This window comes from Hemibagrus wyckioides, linkage group LG06 (assembly GCF_019097595.1).
Source record: "Hemibagrus wyckioides isolate EC202008001 linkage group LG06, SWU_Hwy_1.0, whole genome shotgun sequence".
In the NCBI taxonomy this organism is placed as follows: domain Eukaryota; kingdom Metazoa; phylum Chordata; class Actinopteri; order Siluriformes; family Bagridae; genus Hemibagrus; species Hemibagrus wyckioides.
In genome coordinates this window covers 19,463,211-19,478,919 of record NC_080715.1, presented here as the reverse complement: position 1 = coordinate 19,478,919, position 15,709 = coordinate 19,463,211, and positions in this window count along the sequence as shown.

The window sequence follows — 15,709 nt, the reverse complement described above, 5'->3', positions numbered from 1 at the left end:
CCGGTTTATTATGTCTAATGGTATTCAAGCCACGGCTGGCCGGAAAGTTTATTTTCAGGTTATGCACTTGTATTTTTATGTTTGTTTGGACACTTCTCAGCACAAAGTGTCCAGAGCATAGCTCCACACAGAGGGTCAGTCTGGCAGTGTTTACCCAGCTGTCGGCCTGATGGCTGACGGCTTCTCTCTTGACATGCTCTGGCATTAAGGTTGACTAGCCAACAAGTTCAACTGCATGGACAGCTCCATGCCACAACTGGCACCACAATACTCCAAAACAACCTCTGGTTACAACTCACGATTCATCATTCATCATGTTTATAATCAAACTTCGTCATGTATAGAAATGATCCTTGATGTATATTACTCATACACTGATGTGTAGTATATAAGTATTTTGTTCCGCTCTGCTTGTATAATCCAATTCTTTTCATCTGAAAATTACTGAGGGTCATTTTATATGATTTATTTAAAAGCTGATAAATATTTGATGTTACATTTTGAGAGGTAATTCCCCTACTACATATGTGTGGAATTTTAATTGATGTTCCCAAATAATCATTATTTCATGCTGTATGTGTTTTATTCTTTCCTTTTTCTGGGCACATAGCCAAAAGGTGAAACAGAGCTAAAAAAGGCTGCATCACGACCTAATGTTTAAGACGTAGCTGTTTTACATGTTGTTCCAATATTGGAAAAATACATCTATTATGTTTTTATTATTATTATTATTATTATTATTATTATTATTATTATTTTAAGTATGAGTCAGAGCAGGTAGTCAGCCCCTGGCATCTATTCACTTGCTTTAAAATAGTGAAGAACGTTCAGGTTCATCACTGAAATACTCAATTATGAGAGCACAGGCGCGTTTACATTGGGTACAAGTGACACAAGCTGCTAGCCTGAAAAACTGACTTGCTATGTGAGCACAGCACTGTATTCTATGATCAATATGGCTCAACCTTGTCTTTTATTAGACTCAAACCTGCAATTCACAGTGGTCTTCTGATTGCTGATAGTTAAAAAGACACCACCAAGTAATATCAGTGGTGGCCAGGACAGGAAAGATGACCAAAGAAAACGTACCGTTAAACTCTTCCTGCAAAATCAAAGAGAAGCTGTTGCTTTGGTGCTCTGGTGTTTCATTGAGTGAGTCTCACTCGAGTGCATAGCTGTGGATACAGGAAATTCACAGTGGCCTTGTGAAAAAGTAGCTCACCAGGGTGGAACTGAGAAAGAGGTTGATGATGAGTTCCTGGGAGCAGACAGAGCTCAGAACAAGCCCCATGTCAGATTCCCAAATGGGAGGAAGAATGTGTCCAACAGTGAACAAAGGCAAGTCGCTCTCTACGGAGTTTGCCCTCGCACGGTTTCAGGTCTGACTAAGTTATCCTATCACATGCCTGAGTTAATTTTGTGCAACAGTGCAAGACTATGGCAGCTCTGTCAGGTATTCATGGAAGTTGTACGTTTCGATTCTGCAGGGTAACATATGAGCACTTGAAAAGCTTGACAAAAGGTCTTGAACATCTTCTTTTCCAACATTTTATCTTCTTTATCAATTGCAGATATGGAAAAATTGCTGACCAGCAAAATTTCAAGTTTTCTCTGCATTTAATTGTCGTTTTTCTGAGTGGAAAGAACAATGGAGTTAATTTAGCATAATTCTCTTAAATAGTCAGATCTTTGAAATTGTTTTCCGTAAGTGTTACATACAGGCTTGTCCTTCTTCATGGCTTACTGTTTTCACTGCCATATAGGTTAGATAATGCACAATAGACATTACTTGCATGCAACACTTTTACAAAGGAAAAGCCCTTTTTTAAAGTGTAGTACTCAAGCTAAATGAAATTGACATGTCAATCAATGCATAGAGAATGCATGCTATTGAAAGAGACATCCTTTTATTCTTCAGCCTTTACATCACATTCACTTGGCCACATGCTCTGATCACTGCTCTCACTAGTGAGAGGGCATTGAGCTGTTAAATAAATAAACAAACAGACAAATCGATTGATTGAAGAATGTGCCCTGAAGTTTACTTTTTTGCTGAAAAGTTCAGTTCTTTTGTTCCAGGCTAACAATGATATCCAACCTCTGTTATGAATCATACAGTGTGTTTTATCATGCATGATTTATAAGTGTGGTGTGAATGCAACTTCATGCCTTTTTCCATCTTTGTCAGTTTTTGCGAGCCAAGCGTGTGTTTCCCTTTTATCTTTGAAGATGACCTATTGAGTCTAATGCTACTTTGTCATTGTTTTATATTGTGCAGCTAGCAATAGGCTCTTGAGAGTTCACTGAACTATCCAGCCAGAATTATATTGCCTTATGACTGGAACCTTGATTATTACCACATGACATCACTAATACAAAGTCCACTTGTTCCCATTACTTGGGCCTGCAGAAGACAGGCCAAGCCCTGCAGCATAGCTGCTTCTGAGGAAAAGGAAAACCAGGTGTGTTTTGCTGTACTAAAGCCAAGCTCATTTGCAGTCTCGGTGGGCTCGTGATGCAGCTCGCTCAGGGGGACCGAGCATCAGTCAACTCCAGCAACATCTGGAGGGTCCTTTCTGGGCTTCCAGGTGTGTCGGGCAGCACATGAGAGCAGCATATCTGGATGAGGCCAAGGAGACGAGAGGGCTGTGTTCGAATGTGGCAGAACAGCCTGGGCTCATGGCTTGCTCCCTGTACCAGCTTGCATTGCTGATGAGCGTGAGATGCTGATACAGGGGGAATTTGACACGCCGCTCCCTCCCCACACTTTAATGAGTGTACCACTTCCACTGCGAGCCGATTAAATGAATCCAGGGGAAAAAGGGAACGTATTTGAAAGTGAATTTTAGATTTCCGGTCGAAGCGCTTTCGCCCGAGAATGGGCACGAGGAGCAGAGGGGAACGGCGATTGTCTAGTGCCCTACTCTATCTCCCCCCCTTCACCCCCGTCTCCACACCAGAACTCCTCACACACAGCATGGATGATCAAAAGAGGCGAACGGCAGCCGACCATTATGCCAATGACACTTTGAGTAAGAGTCCGGAGAACAAAATGACATGACAGCCATTAGTGTTTGAAAGTGGGGCTTTAAAGAGTGGCTGAAGGATGAGTGTCAAAAGAGAATCAAAGAGAAAAAGTTAAATCTTCATAACGTCTGCCTCTATCCACTAAAAAAAAAGTTTTCCCCAAACTAGCTCCCATTCAACTCCAAAAACATGAAGATGAGTGTCTCGGTGAAGAACAAAGGAGCATGAGAAGTTGAGTCTGGAGGTTGAAACATGAAAGCTAATAGGAGCGCTGTATTCCATTGTACAGGTGGTTCATCATTAGGAGTAGGCTAGAATTTCAGTCAGTATAGAAACAGATGCATGGAGCTTTGCTCAGTGCTAAGATCAACTCTTTAACTTAGGAACTACCTGACAAATATGAAGTTAGGATGGAAATGATAAACACCACTTCTGAATTTGCATGCCTGCATGCTCCCAACTATTTTAAATAATCAGAATAGTGGAAGAAAGGATGTTCTTTCTTCTGAGCTGGTGTCTTAATGTGACTGCTGACAAAATGTTAAGTATTTGCCCTCTGTAGTGCTGTTTGTGCAATTTCTCATTCTCCTCCTCAGTTATGCATGACATTATGGCAGTGAATGTGGCTGATCAGCTGGATTTCACTGGCTCTGACCATGCAGCTCGACTCATTTGGCAGCACTATGCAAAAATGTGTCTAATGTGTCTCCCTGTCGCATAATGAAAGATTTTAGAGCGTAAATCTTTGATCTAGGAGAACATTTTCTGACGGGATCACCCCCTCTCTTGGCTGAAGCCTTCTGATCTCCCTCCAATTACGGGTGTCAAATGAGTGTGTTTACAGGCTGATTAGATGACTACTGCAGTGGCAGTGCCCCTCCTCTCTGCTGAGGGTCCCGCTGTGTCCTGCTGCACAGAGTCATGGGCATCAATACACCCACCTAAAGCCCCTCAGGCCCCCCTTACATGCACACGTACACACAAGCACACAAACATACACACATAGTGCGCACACAGCTGGGACAGTTTCAAGCCACATCAGAGTCAGTTGTATGGCAGCCAAGATATGGAGGTCTCTTGGGTCTCCCATCTGGTGTGGCAGGCCAGGTTCAGGTTCCTGCCTGACAGAGAGAGAGAGAGAGAGAGAGAGAGAGAGAGCAAACCTGCCCACTTTACCAGGCTCCACAAATCTTTTATTTATTGCCCATCTCATCTCACATTTGCTCTAGTTAGTTAATATTCAAAGCAGGCATTGGGCACTTCAGATGGAAGTCTGGTGAACTGCTGGCTGGACGGCACAGGAGGAGTGTACTCAGAAAGCCTCCCTGCTAAGAGCTGGAAGATTCTGGAAGTGACCATCTAGCTGAAGGGAAATCTGTGCTTCTTACCCTCAGCCATCTTCATATTCAGCAGCTTGTTGATTATAATGAGGACCCTGGTTCACACACTTGGGTTTGAGCAAAGAGCAATAATCTTCAAAACTGCTGCTTGCAACTTGATTGATTTTCATGATGCCTGCACTGCCCTCAGGGGACACTTTTGAGCAATTTGTTTTTGTCCATGGAATCAGGACAGGAATGTCTGATGATGAAGTAATAAAAGTTTAAATTCCACTGAAGTAATTTATAAACAGTGGTATTGAGTTTGTCAGCAATGATGACGCACCATGTGTTGAGTGTAATGTCGCATGCAAGCTACACTGAAGCTTTGATATTTTATAATGTGGAAAACCACCCCTTATTATGGTACAATTATTTCTGTTTAAAGTAAATTAGCAAACATCAAATCCAGTAAGCACTAAAACACAACTGCTAAAGCTTAGCTTAAATAAGTCCAATAATATACAGTGCACCATTCTGTAGATTCTGAAGACCACAAAAATACTTTATTCTGTAGTCATATGAGATAATCGTGAATAATTGACTGTACGTTATCTGATCATTTTTGCTGTACTGTTTATAGTGCAAGTTTAAATGTGTATTGTATTGTGTAAGGCCCCTTTTCAAATGACACTTGTTTTATTGGGTTTATTATTCTAAGTAAATCCAGGGGCCATTCCAGCAGATTTGTGGCTACATGGTTTCCAAACTTGGAAAAGTCAGACTGAGATGCATGAGGTTTAGCTGCAGTTTATGGTGTGTGAATATTGTGTGTAAGACAGATGCCAAGTCTGATAAAGGTCAGCCCAAGATTTCATAGATTTTATCTGCTTTAAAAAAAATCTTTATATGATATGCACATTACTGTCAAATATCACATAAAGTGTGTCTGAGACGGAATTGTATGGGTGCAGATATTTTCCAACCAAGATGAGAAATTTCCAAAAGACACTTTTGTTTTTGTTATTTATTAAAGCAGTGTATTCTGTATAATCCTTTAACCTTACACACATAATACTTTTTTACTTTGTACTTATAAAGCAAATGAAGAAAAAAATCCATAAGCATAAACAAATGCTTGAAAATGTTTACAAAACAACCTATTTTATAAGGAAAGAATTATTTGAAGATATATATATATTTTTTAAAAATCATTAGTACATTATTGCAATGTTTGTTGTTGCAGTTACATATTCAAGGTTTCAAGGTAAGAAGTAATTAACTTCTTGCACCAAATTTTCTTAGCAAATCATCTTCAGTTCATCAAGATTATGAAGATCCCACTGAGCTCAAAATCCTCTCTAATAATATAAAATAGGGATAAAATAGTAAGTTTACTTTAAACTTTATCATTTTTTTTCCTTCTCTGTTTCTATACTACTGTAAAGCTGCTTTGAGACAATGTCCATTGGTAAAAGCGCTATACAAATAAACTGAATTGAATAAAAATTGAATAATTTTTATTGGCATTCAATTCCAGACCTTCTTAAGTTATTTTCTTTAGTTGTTTGGGGTCATGCACCTTGTCCTGGTACATCACCCCATTCACGTTTCCTTCTATGACATGCAATGCCTCAGTACCATTTGCAGAAGCAGCTCCAGATCAGGATGCTCCCACCTCTATACTTCACTGTGAGTACTATTCTCTTGGGACTATGTGCACAACTCCAAACATCCATCCATCTATATATCCAGTACTACTTAGTCCTAAACAGATTCACAGGGAACTTACAACATATGCCTTTGGACTGAGAGAGGAAACCAAAGTACCAAGAGACCTAGAGAACCAAGAGAAAAGAGCAGAGGTGGGAATAGAACTGAGGTACAAGGCAAATGTGATTTGTTTCTATTTTTATTTCATGTAACTATATTTTATTGTTCCAAAAGATTTGTTTCTTTTCTGATCTTTTTAGATCTCTGTTAGCAGTGCAGTTCATTGCATATTGTTCTCTGTTGTTTCTGCTGCTTTCAGGTTGTCCTGCAACTCTACCCAAGTGATTACTGTCCTCTCTCTTATGTAGCTTATCATTTGTCTGAGAACACTTTGTGAGATCCTGTGTGGTGAACTTGTCTAGAGAGGGTTAGCTGTGGTTCAAACTGGTGAACTCATCACATGCATATTATTGATCCAGTTGTACGGACAGGAATGTTTATAATATATTTGTGTTATGTAATACTTAAGAAATACAAGAGGCAGGATACATTTCTATGCAGCATTTAGGGTGATGCACCAGTCCATCGACTGTATATTTACTTATTTATTACATATTTCTTTATTATTTTTTCATATATTATCAATAATTTTTTATAATATAGTAAAACTATTAATGTAGCATGCATACAACTATAATGTCACTCATGAAACTTGTTTTGTTTTTGTTTTATTTTTTATTATTATTTTTTAAAAAGTTAAATCAGTAGCATCATTAATTCCAGGCCTGAAATATATCTCTTATTTATTTAAATAGGAACACACTAAGAAATATGCAATATTGTTAACTGTTTTCTCATATGATTTGTGCAAACACTGTATGACTGTATGTTAGTGCACGTTTTCTCTGTAAAAGGAAACAAATGTCTAAGGGCATTGCCACATCATGACACCCATTTGACACGAAGGCCCCTTACAATAACGCCATTCCTGTCATATATTGCAGGCACAGCAGACACTGGCCATCAGCTAGATCTCAGACAAAGCTATCACTAACCACACAGACAAAAAGATACACACACAAGCAGACACACACTCTACAGTAAAAAAAAAAAAAAAAAACATACACACATCTTGATTGTGTTTATATACAGTACAAATATGTAACCATTAAGTCTAACCACTGAGGGGCCACAGGGAATTCTCCAAGCAGTGAGACGATGGAGTCTCTTTCTGTCGTTCAGTGGGAACATAGGAGCCAGCAGCAGATCAGCGCTCAGAGCAGAAAATCTCAGCTATTATTAACTAGGTGGCAACGAGAGCACTGCTCCTGCTGTTCAACAGCTCCCCAAGCTCTTTAAGGGGCTCAAGACGTATTTTCCACTGGCCCTCTGGAGCATCACTCTGCTCCCTCACTCACACACACTTTTTCTACCTCTTACTTCCTCCCACCTCTTTTCTCGGCTTGTGGCGTCCGCATGGATCACTGTGGATCGCAGGGATCTGATTTGTGACTTAGCATCACCCCTGTTTGCCGTTTTTCCTCTGGTCTTTTCCCATCTTGTTACCCACTATTCAAGCTTTGTGGTTAAATTATGTATTAAGGTCAATGTCAAAACATGGAAGATATGTAATCTACAGGGAGTTTCTTTTTATTCATTATTACAGTGAAGGCAGAGCACAACTGTCAGGGAGCTGAGGATGTGCACAGCATGGAAGCTTGCTGCTCAGCAGGGCTCCTCAAAAGCCCCCGCTCCCTCCTCTCCCTCACGATGGACCGCTTGATAGATTTACCCAGCTAACCCATCTCACTTAAAAAGTTCTTTCTCCTTTGCTCCAATCTGAAAGCTGTCAAGTGTACCTATATGCTGGTGTCACAGATCCAAAGCGCAATGTGTGCACCCAAGACACAGGGGGGATGTCATCCATTCACATGCACTTTGGGAAGCTCCTAACAGGGGACTCGTGTCACGATTCAGCAGGCTCGCGGGCAGAAGAATCTCCGTTCAGATGAGGGAGAAACCGTGCTCCCTAAGTTCCATACTGTTGTCCATATATCTGACTCTAATTAGGAAAAGTGACAACCTGAGAGCCATGCAATGTCTGTGCTGCCTTTTGTCTGAGGGAAATCTGAAGGTGCGTCACACGTGTGGGATTATGAGCAAAAGAGCGTGACTCTCTGTTCACACTCGATTGATGACAGAACCATTTTTCTCTCCACTTTTACATAACAGAATTGCTCAGACAGCAGCATGCAGGCCTGGTCTGCCATTCAGGATTGCCTGGGACCTGCACCAGCTCGAGAATCTCTGTGTGCTGCCTGGCTGCTTGGCTGGGAAACCTTGATAAATTGAAGCCAGCTCTTGTCGGGGTGAGCATAATTATTTTCTGATTAGATTAATTCAGTTATACTTTGGTCTTCTCCAGAGCCACTGGCGTGCCTGAGAGAAGCTCGCTCAGTCATGCTAACGATTACACAATTAGTTGAGCAGCACAAAGCAAGCTGGGAGATTCTGCTTTTGTTAACAATCTCCCCCTCCCACACCCACACACACACACACACACCATAATAATCATTTGTAGAATTTTCTGGTTGCATTCTTGTGATGGGGGTTGGAAAATGCACCCTGATATTGAACACACCCCACTCCTCCTTCCTTATTTTTCTTCATTGTGAATGCCATAAACATCGCAATAATCTCAACAACAAGCAACTGAAGCTAAGCAACATTCACTTCCATTAGAGGCGCAGTATTTTAATTTAGAAAAACCTATTTTAAAAATCTTTGTAGGTTTTGTTTGTTGACTGTCTACAGGAACCTCGCTTTCCAGCTGCTCAAATGCAACAAGATGTTTTCTGGTAGTGCTCATTACACTGGAATGACTTAATGTAAAGACGTATTGAGAGCTACATGATGGATCTGATTAGGTCTGTAGTACTGAACACAGCTGTTTACTAACTGACAAAACCTGAAGTAGTCTATTGATTAATCCCAAATGATAGCTGATTGCCTGCACTGAGAAAAATTTTTTTTTTATCGAGCATGCATTTAGAAAAGAAAATATAACAAGAGGGAAAAGTACATGTAAACTGCTTTTTAATGGTTTCTGTAATAGTGCTCATTCTTATTCAAGTGCAATTTTGCTGACTGTTCCTATCCAGACTATTCAGCTGAAGACTTGCTGGTGAAGTGCTACTTCATCTATCCAAATCATAAATAATGCAGCGATATTTTCAGATAACCTCCAAAGCCAAGGCAATTGCTCCAACCGCTCTGGCTTGAACAGATCACTGACATGAGCAGATCTTCTCTACAGTCAAGCCAAACACACTTTCACCTCATTTTACAAGACTTGTCTTAAACTGAGTTGTCTTAAATGTAACTATAGAAAATTATAAATAATTCTAATACATTTAGCCTACAGATCTTACATTCTCCTCTACAAATTATGACCAGAGTTTGCCAAAATGATTGTAAAGTAAAGATCATCTGTACTTGGGGGAAAGAACTGATAATTGCGGTGAATCTTTTGGGATATTTAGCCCACGTTCACCCTTCAGCACAAAGTTTCTTTATTCTGAATAGCTAGAGAAACAAGCAAGGAATGGAACGATTTCAGTGGAGCTTTCAGTATCAAAAGTTACCTATCAAAAGTTACCTCTCTAATTGACCAACCATATTACCTTTTTTTTAGTAGTTAACAACAAAACCCAGAAATGATGATGCATCACTATGTATCATACTTTTTTAAGCTTTATTATTATTATTAATAATAATAATAATAATAATAATAATAATCTTGTTGTTGTTGTTGTTGCTGCTGTTGTTGTTATTACAATTACTACTACTACTACTACTACTACTAATAATAATAATAATAATAATAATAATAATAATAATAATAATAATAATAGTAATAATAAAAATATAGTATATATTTCTAGTGATCGTATATACATCTAAAAAATACAAATCAACAAAAAAACAAAAGTCTATTTAACAAAGTAAGTCCTAAGCGTGAGAAAAAGGCATTGTAAACATATATTTCTATATATTTTTTAATATCTTTTTAATAATCTGATTTATTATAATTCTGTTTAATACTGTTCCACAGTTTAGGGCAGATGTAAGAAAAACATCTTTCATTGATTGAGATGTGACTGAACTCAATATCCATGTTTGATGAAATGGAGTAATAGTTGCACATCTTGTGTCATGTTTATTCGAGCAGTGACTGGCAACATGAAACCAGATCCATCTTGGAAGTGTGTAGTTATTGTTTAGGATACTTATGGACCTCTTTAGTGGTGGAAAGAGTACAAAACATATAGTACATATAGTATTTCACTTGAGTAATAGTAAATGTAGTCATCAAGAAAATGACTCTTGTAAGAGTAAATAATTGATATACTCTTGATTTTATAAATAGTTGATTTACAATTGGAAATAATTAACTAAGTTTCCCGATTATCAACAAACAGGTGAAATGAAATACTGAGTATGAGTTTTCTGTAGCTTGATTGGCTTGTAATTAATAAATGATTCTAGCTACATATCTATCAAAGATGCCTCTTAACATTGTCCTGAGTGAGAACTACAGGCTGTAGCAGCATCTACATGTAAGAGGCAATCTTTATCAAGACATCTTCTGCTTCAGCTTTCATTCTGGAAATCTGTCTTGCTCATGTAACTAGCAAATAGTAAAAGTTTTTCAAATTGAAAATACCTGCTAAATTATGCCAGGGATACTTCATCTTACTGTGCTGCTGCTGGTTCATTTGGTGCCAGAAGTGTAAAGCAACTACTTTATTTTGATTGGGACAAGAACATTTGTACATACTGTACTGTCTTTCAATTTTTTAGTCTTACAGTCATCCTGGGTCAAAAGCATTACCCTTTTTTTACTTTGTAATATTGATCAAAAATAAATCTAAGAGGTTGAATGTTTCCACTATGATTTATGGCACTATGATTTAATTACATTAATGAGAGTACATTTAGTTACTTTCCATCCATGCTCATAATGTTTTGGAAGCTTGGTGGTTCAATTCCTTGTCTATGATCTGAAAATTCCTGCCTGATCACAGATCAGCAATGCATGTTGATTTAACATGAGCTACACACCAGGAAGGACCTGGAACTAATGAAGACTAATGAACAATAATTACATCATCTTTGGCACCCAGTTGTACAGTGAGGACGAATGCTAATACGCATTAAATACACAGCGCTAGGATTGGCGCTTGTGCAGCACAGGGCAGATTAGCGAACGTATAATAATAAAGTTAAAAAAGGGGAAAAGGCTTCACCTGTTCTTTAAGTGCACATTTGCCTTCAAGTGAATTGTGAGCATATTTGTGTACAGTTTGTGTTTGTGTTCCAGGCAGACTAGCAGGTGATATGGTGAATGTAGGCCATGTGAGAGCAAGTTCTCTGGTGGCAGACTGTGACATCTCTTAATTGGCAGTATTAGAGCTTGTTGTCGACGACTTTGTTGTTTGTGAGAGCGCATTCTCCTAAAGCTTTTGTTTTCATTCTTGCTAGGAAATTAAACTTCTTTGCCATTATTTTTTCCCCGCTGTTTATTCTTTTGATCTGTGTGTACATTATCCGCAGCTCTTTGAATTCTGATTTCGCTGTCATGTTGCTCTTTTCATCAGGCTGATGATTGCAGCTCTAATAACATTCAACTTTTAAGCCATGGCAGAATGTTAATTAGATTCTCTCTTTTTTTAATTAATTTGTCCCTGCAGGTTTTCATATCCAGTCATTTTCAACACTGAATTGTGTACTTTATGCCAAACAATGAACAATGCAACCTCGAAATAAAATCCTATAAAAATCGCTTGCGAATAAAACAACAAAAACACAAAGGAATAAAGCAGAAGAAGACATTTGACCTGTGTTTACATAAACAGCTTATGGATGCTTAATCTACTGAATCCATGCTGAAATGTTGCCTCAACAAAGCACCACCAAATCAGAACTGATGTTTCAATCTCCACAGAGAAATCCTCAGAGGAGGGAGAGGAGCTCGGGCTGAGGCTGAGGCACGCTCACTTTCGCTGGATTCTGTTTGGGGTGTGTGAGGGGGAAGGGCGAAGGGGGTGGTGGATGTGTTTTGTGCTCGGTTATCCATGTGAGATAAGCACTTGTGTTGTAGGGTATTAGTGGTAATATGTGTTTCACTGCCTCCCTAAATGCTTGTGTTGTCCAGCGGTCCCCACTGTCCCATCTATCATGTTCAGTGTGGAGCCACGTGTTCTGTGCTCGAGGAGCCAGCAAGCAGCCCGGGATAATGAAAGGTCACGCAAGAGGTGCGGGCTTGAAATTGCTTTACTTCTGACTGAGGCGCATTTCGGCCCAACTGGTGCCTTACCTTTCCTTAGCGGCCTCTCCGGTCTGCCGAAGTAGAATTTAAATGTCTTACATACTTACAAGAGAATTTTTTTTTCAGTGCAGCACTAAAATGGAAAACACACTAAAAGCCCATTATATACTTAGTCATCTGGCTCTTCGCATTATGTGGCCACTTTTTGTGTTTTGCAAATTGTATTCATTACAAGATTTGCATTGATTTTACCCTTAGCCTTAAGCATTGTTTGGATATGTATAGAATTGCTACAGATCTAATAAAATGTTTTAAAAGCTGATTCATGTTTAAAAGGATGGCAATTTATTTTTCAAGGATGTGTGTTTTTGTTTTCATCATTAGTCTGAGGATTTATTTTTAATACAAGTTCCTGTTTTTCTGCATTTTGTTCTAAAGCCTTCTTTTGGACTAATAAGACTGAATCTGGCTTGAAGGTTTTGTTTATAGACATATAAAAGAACAAGCATGATGTGCTTCTACTCTCTGAAGGAAATTGATATTCATTGGCTAGAAGAAAAAAAAAGTGATATTTATTAGACTTTAAAATGAAGTGATTCCTATCTTTCTGAGGGGTAAATAATACAGGGAAATCTTGAATTAAAGATGTAAATCTTGACACTTTGGCAGGGGGGCCAGAAAGGGACAGTAGTCTCTAAGGCCTGAATTATTCTTAGCGTAGACCAATTAACACCATGTATCTTCTTTTATGTTAACTTCAATTAAGGGCCTTTACAGTTGGTAAGTTCTTTTCTTCTTTCTAGTTGGAGTGTCAGAAACACAGATCAAAGCTGAATGCTGCCGTCCGTGCACCATAGGTAACAGTGCTTTGCATAAGAATCTGCATATTGCTAAGAAGGTTTTCCTTCCATTTTGCATGAATTAAAAAGCAGGAGGGGTTGTGTTGTGCTGCTGAGGAAGTACATCCGCTTACACGGCTCAGAAATCTTTCAAACATATCACATAGGAACCTCTGTATTTTCAACATGTAGGACATTGCATTCCTGTTTTTAATTCACAGGCGAAAGTTTATGAGACTGTAAGTCTAATGCTCTAGCTTAGTTCTCACAATATCATTTTAATGTAGATAATAAAAGATAGGAGTGTTTGTGCACATCTTCTAAAAAGGCTTACAGGTAATAGCCTTACTGAAGCTTCAAGGGGTATTGTTCTTATTTTTGTAGCTGTCCTGCTGCTACACTATTCTAAGCGAAAAATCCTCCCACTCTGTGCTGCTCAGGTGTGTCAGGTTACGTCACTGTTTATTAATGACAGCATAAAAAATATTACAAATACAAATGACTATTTCATAGCATGTGTGAGTGTAGCTATAATACATGATTTTCTGAACTTGTCCACAGTGTGAAACTGCCTGTATGAAGAGCCAGCCTGCTGTGTGTGACAGGCTGCTATAACAACAGGGTCTGGTCCATCACATGGTAATCATGCTGAAGAATGACTGAGGAGAAGAGCAGGAGGGGAGCGGGTCCGCGCTGAAGGCTCGGCCGATCAGGCAAATAGATGTTCCTCAGGGCAAAACAGCAACACACAAACAACCTGTTTTTCAGCACTCTTAATCACTGCTCTTTAATTGCATTAAGCAGCAGCATATCAATAAATCAATGAGCAAATGAACTGCATGAGTATGAGCAATGAGCGTTTAGTGTTGTAGCGTATTATTTTATTGACGTCCCACTAACTGCTGCCCTTGAGATATTGAATGCTGTTTAAGTGGCGTGCTGACATCATAATAAAAGCCTACTTGGTCAGTGGACTCCTGGATATAAGACACACTCACGCACACACAAACACACACACAATGATCTTGCACTCAGATTTTTATATACATTAACAAACAGAAATGATCATGAAATTGTTATCATGCCATAATAAGAGTTCATTAAATCAGATTAAAATATACAATTTAACACAAAACATGTCCAGTTCATTTCAATGACATCTGTGCCATTGTGATGTCACAGTTTGTGTGACCTTCTTCAGGAACATATGATCTAAACAAATTCATTTCATAATCATAATATTTTAGTACTGAAACTTTAATTAAGTCCTAAAATTTTCTGATCTACGCTGGAGAAAGGGTTGAGTATCGCGTTCGAGCGAGACACTACTGCAATCTCCATGTTTTCATTTCAGCACCTGCAGACAGCTAGTAACCTCATCTTGTATAACGAGCAAGAAGACGCACATCCCCTTATTTTTTGTGATGGATTTGTGGTGACTAGAGTCAACTGAAACTATGCTTTCATTCAGTTACTGGACCCAAAAGAATATTTTATAATAATGGTTGTTGGAATGATCATTTCATAGACGGTTTTTTAATGATTTTGATGCACCTTCACGTTTGTGTGAGTTTACGTGACTCCTTTGACAATGGTCATTTTAATTCAGTGTTTACAGAAACATTTAAAGGCGAGCTGGCTATTTCAAACTTCAAAACATTTTGTCAGGTGCAATTTCTTTGTTGCTTTGCTTTCATAACCTTGGTGTCTGGAAGCATTATTGACTCAAATCTTTTAGTCTGACTCCCATTGAAAAGGCCTGCGTAGAATGCAGTGTGCATCATTCTGAGCATGATGTGCTGCCATCTATCAGGCAAAGTACGTATTTGCAGTGTCTCACTAAACTGAAGCTGTGCTGTGATTTTTGGTATTTCTTGCATTGGTTCTTACAGCAAGCTGCCTCGGTAAATAATATGCATATAACAGGCCATTTGTCTTAGACACTAGCAGCAAAGGTTACCAGTCGCTGTTGGCTTGTTTTACATCTCCTGGTATTATTACAGCCTAGCCTCACACCAGTCATATTGCACGGTGCATATTTCCATCTCTGCGTAAACAAGATTTTATTTGCTTCAGTAAAAAAAAAAAAAAAAAAAGACAGAAATGAGTAAACACGTTGCAATTCAAAATATTTATTTGCACAGCCCTCTTCTTCAGTTTTGACTCAGATGCAATAAGAATTGCTTAATTTCTGCAGCTGCTTAGCGTAGTGGAAACATCATGCTTTGAAATTGATTAATAATAACAAAAGATGGAGGATTTCAGGACACACACGTGTCTGCAAGTCTCTCGATCACAAAAGTATGCAGTGCTTTAGATATTTCCATGCTGGTGTGTGTGTGTGGCTTCTTCAGTAGCAGGTCTGCTGTGGAGGCCGTTGGCAGCAAAGATAGTGGAGAGGAGGGGGATCAGTGCTGCACGTGTCTATGCTACACAGATAGTCCACAGTGCTCCCCAGCCTGCTAATGTAATTGCTTTTC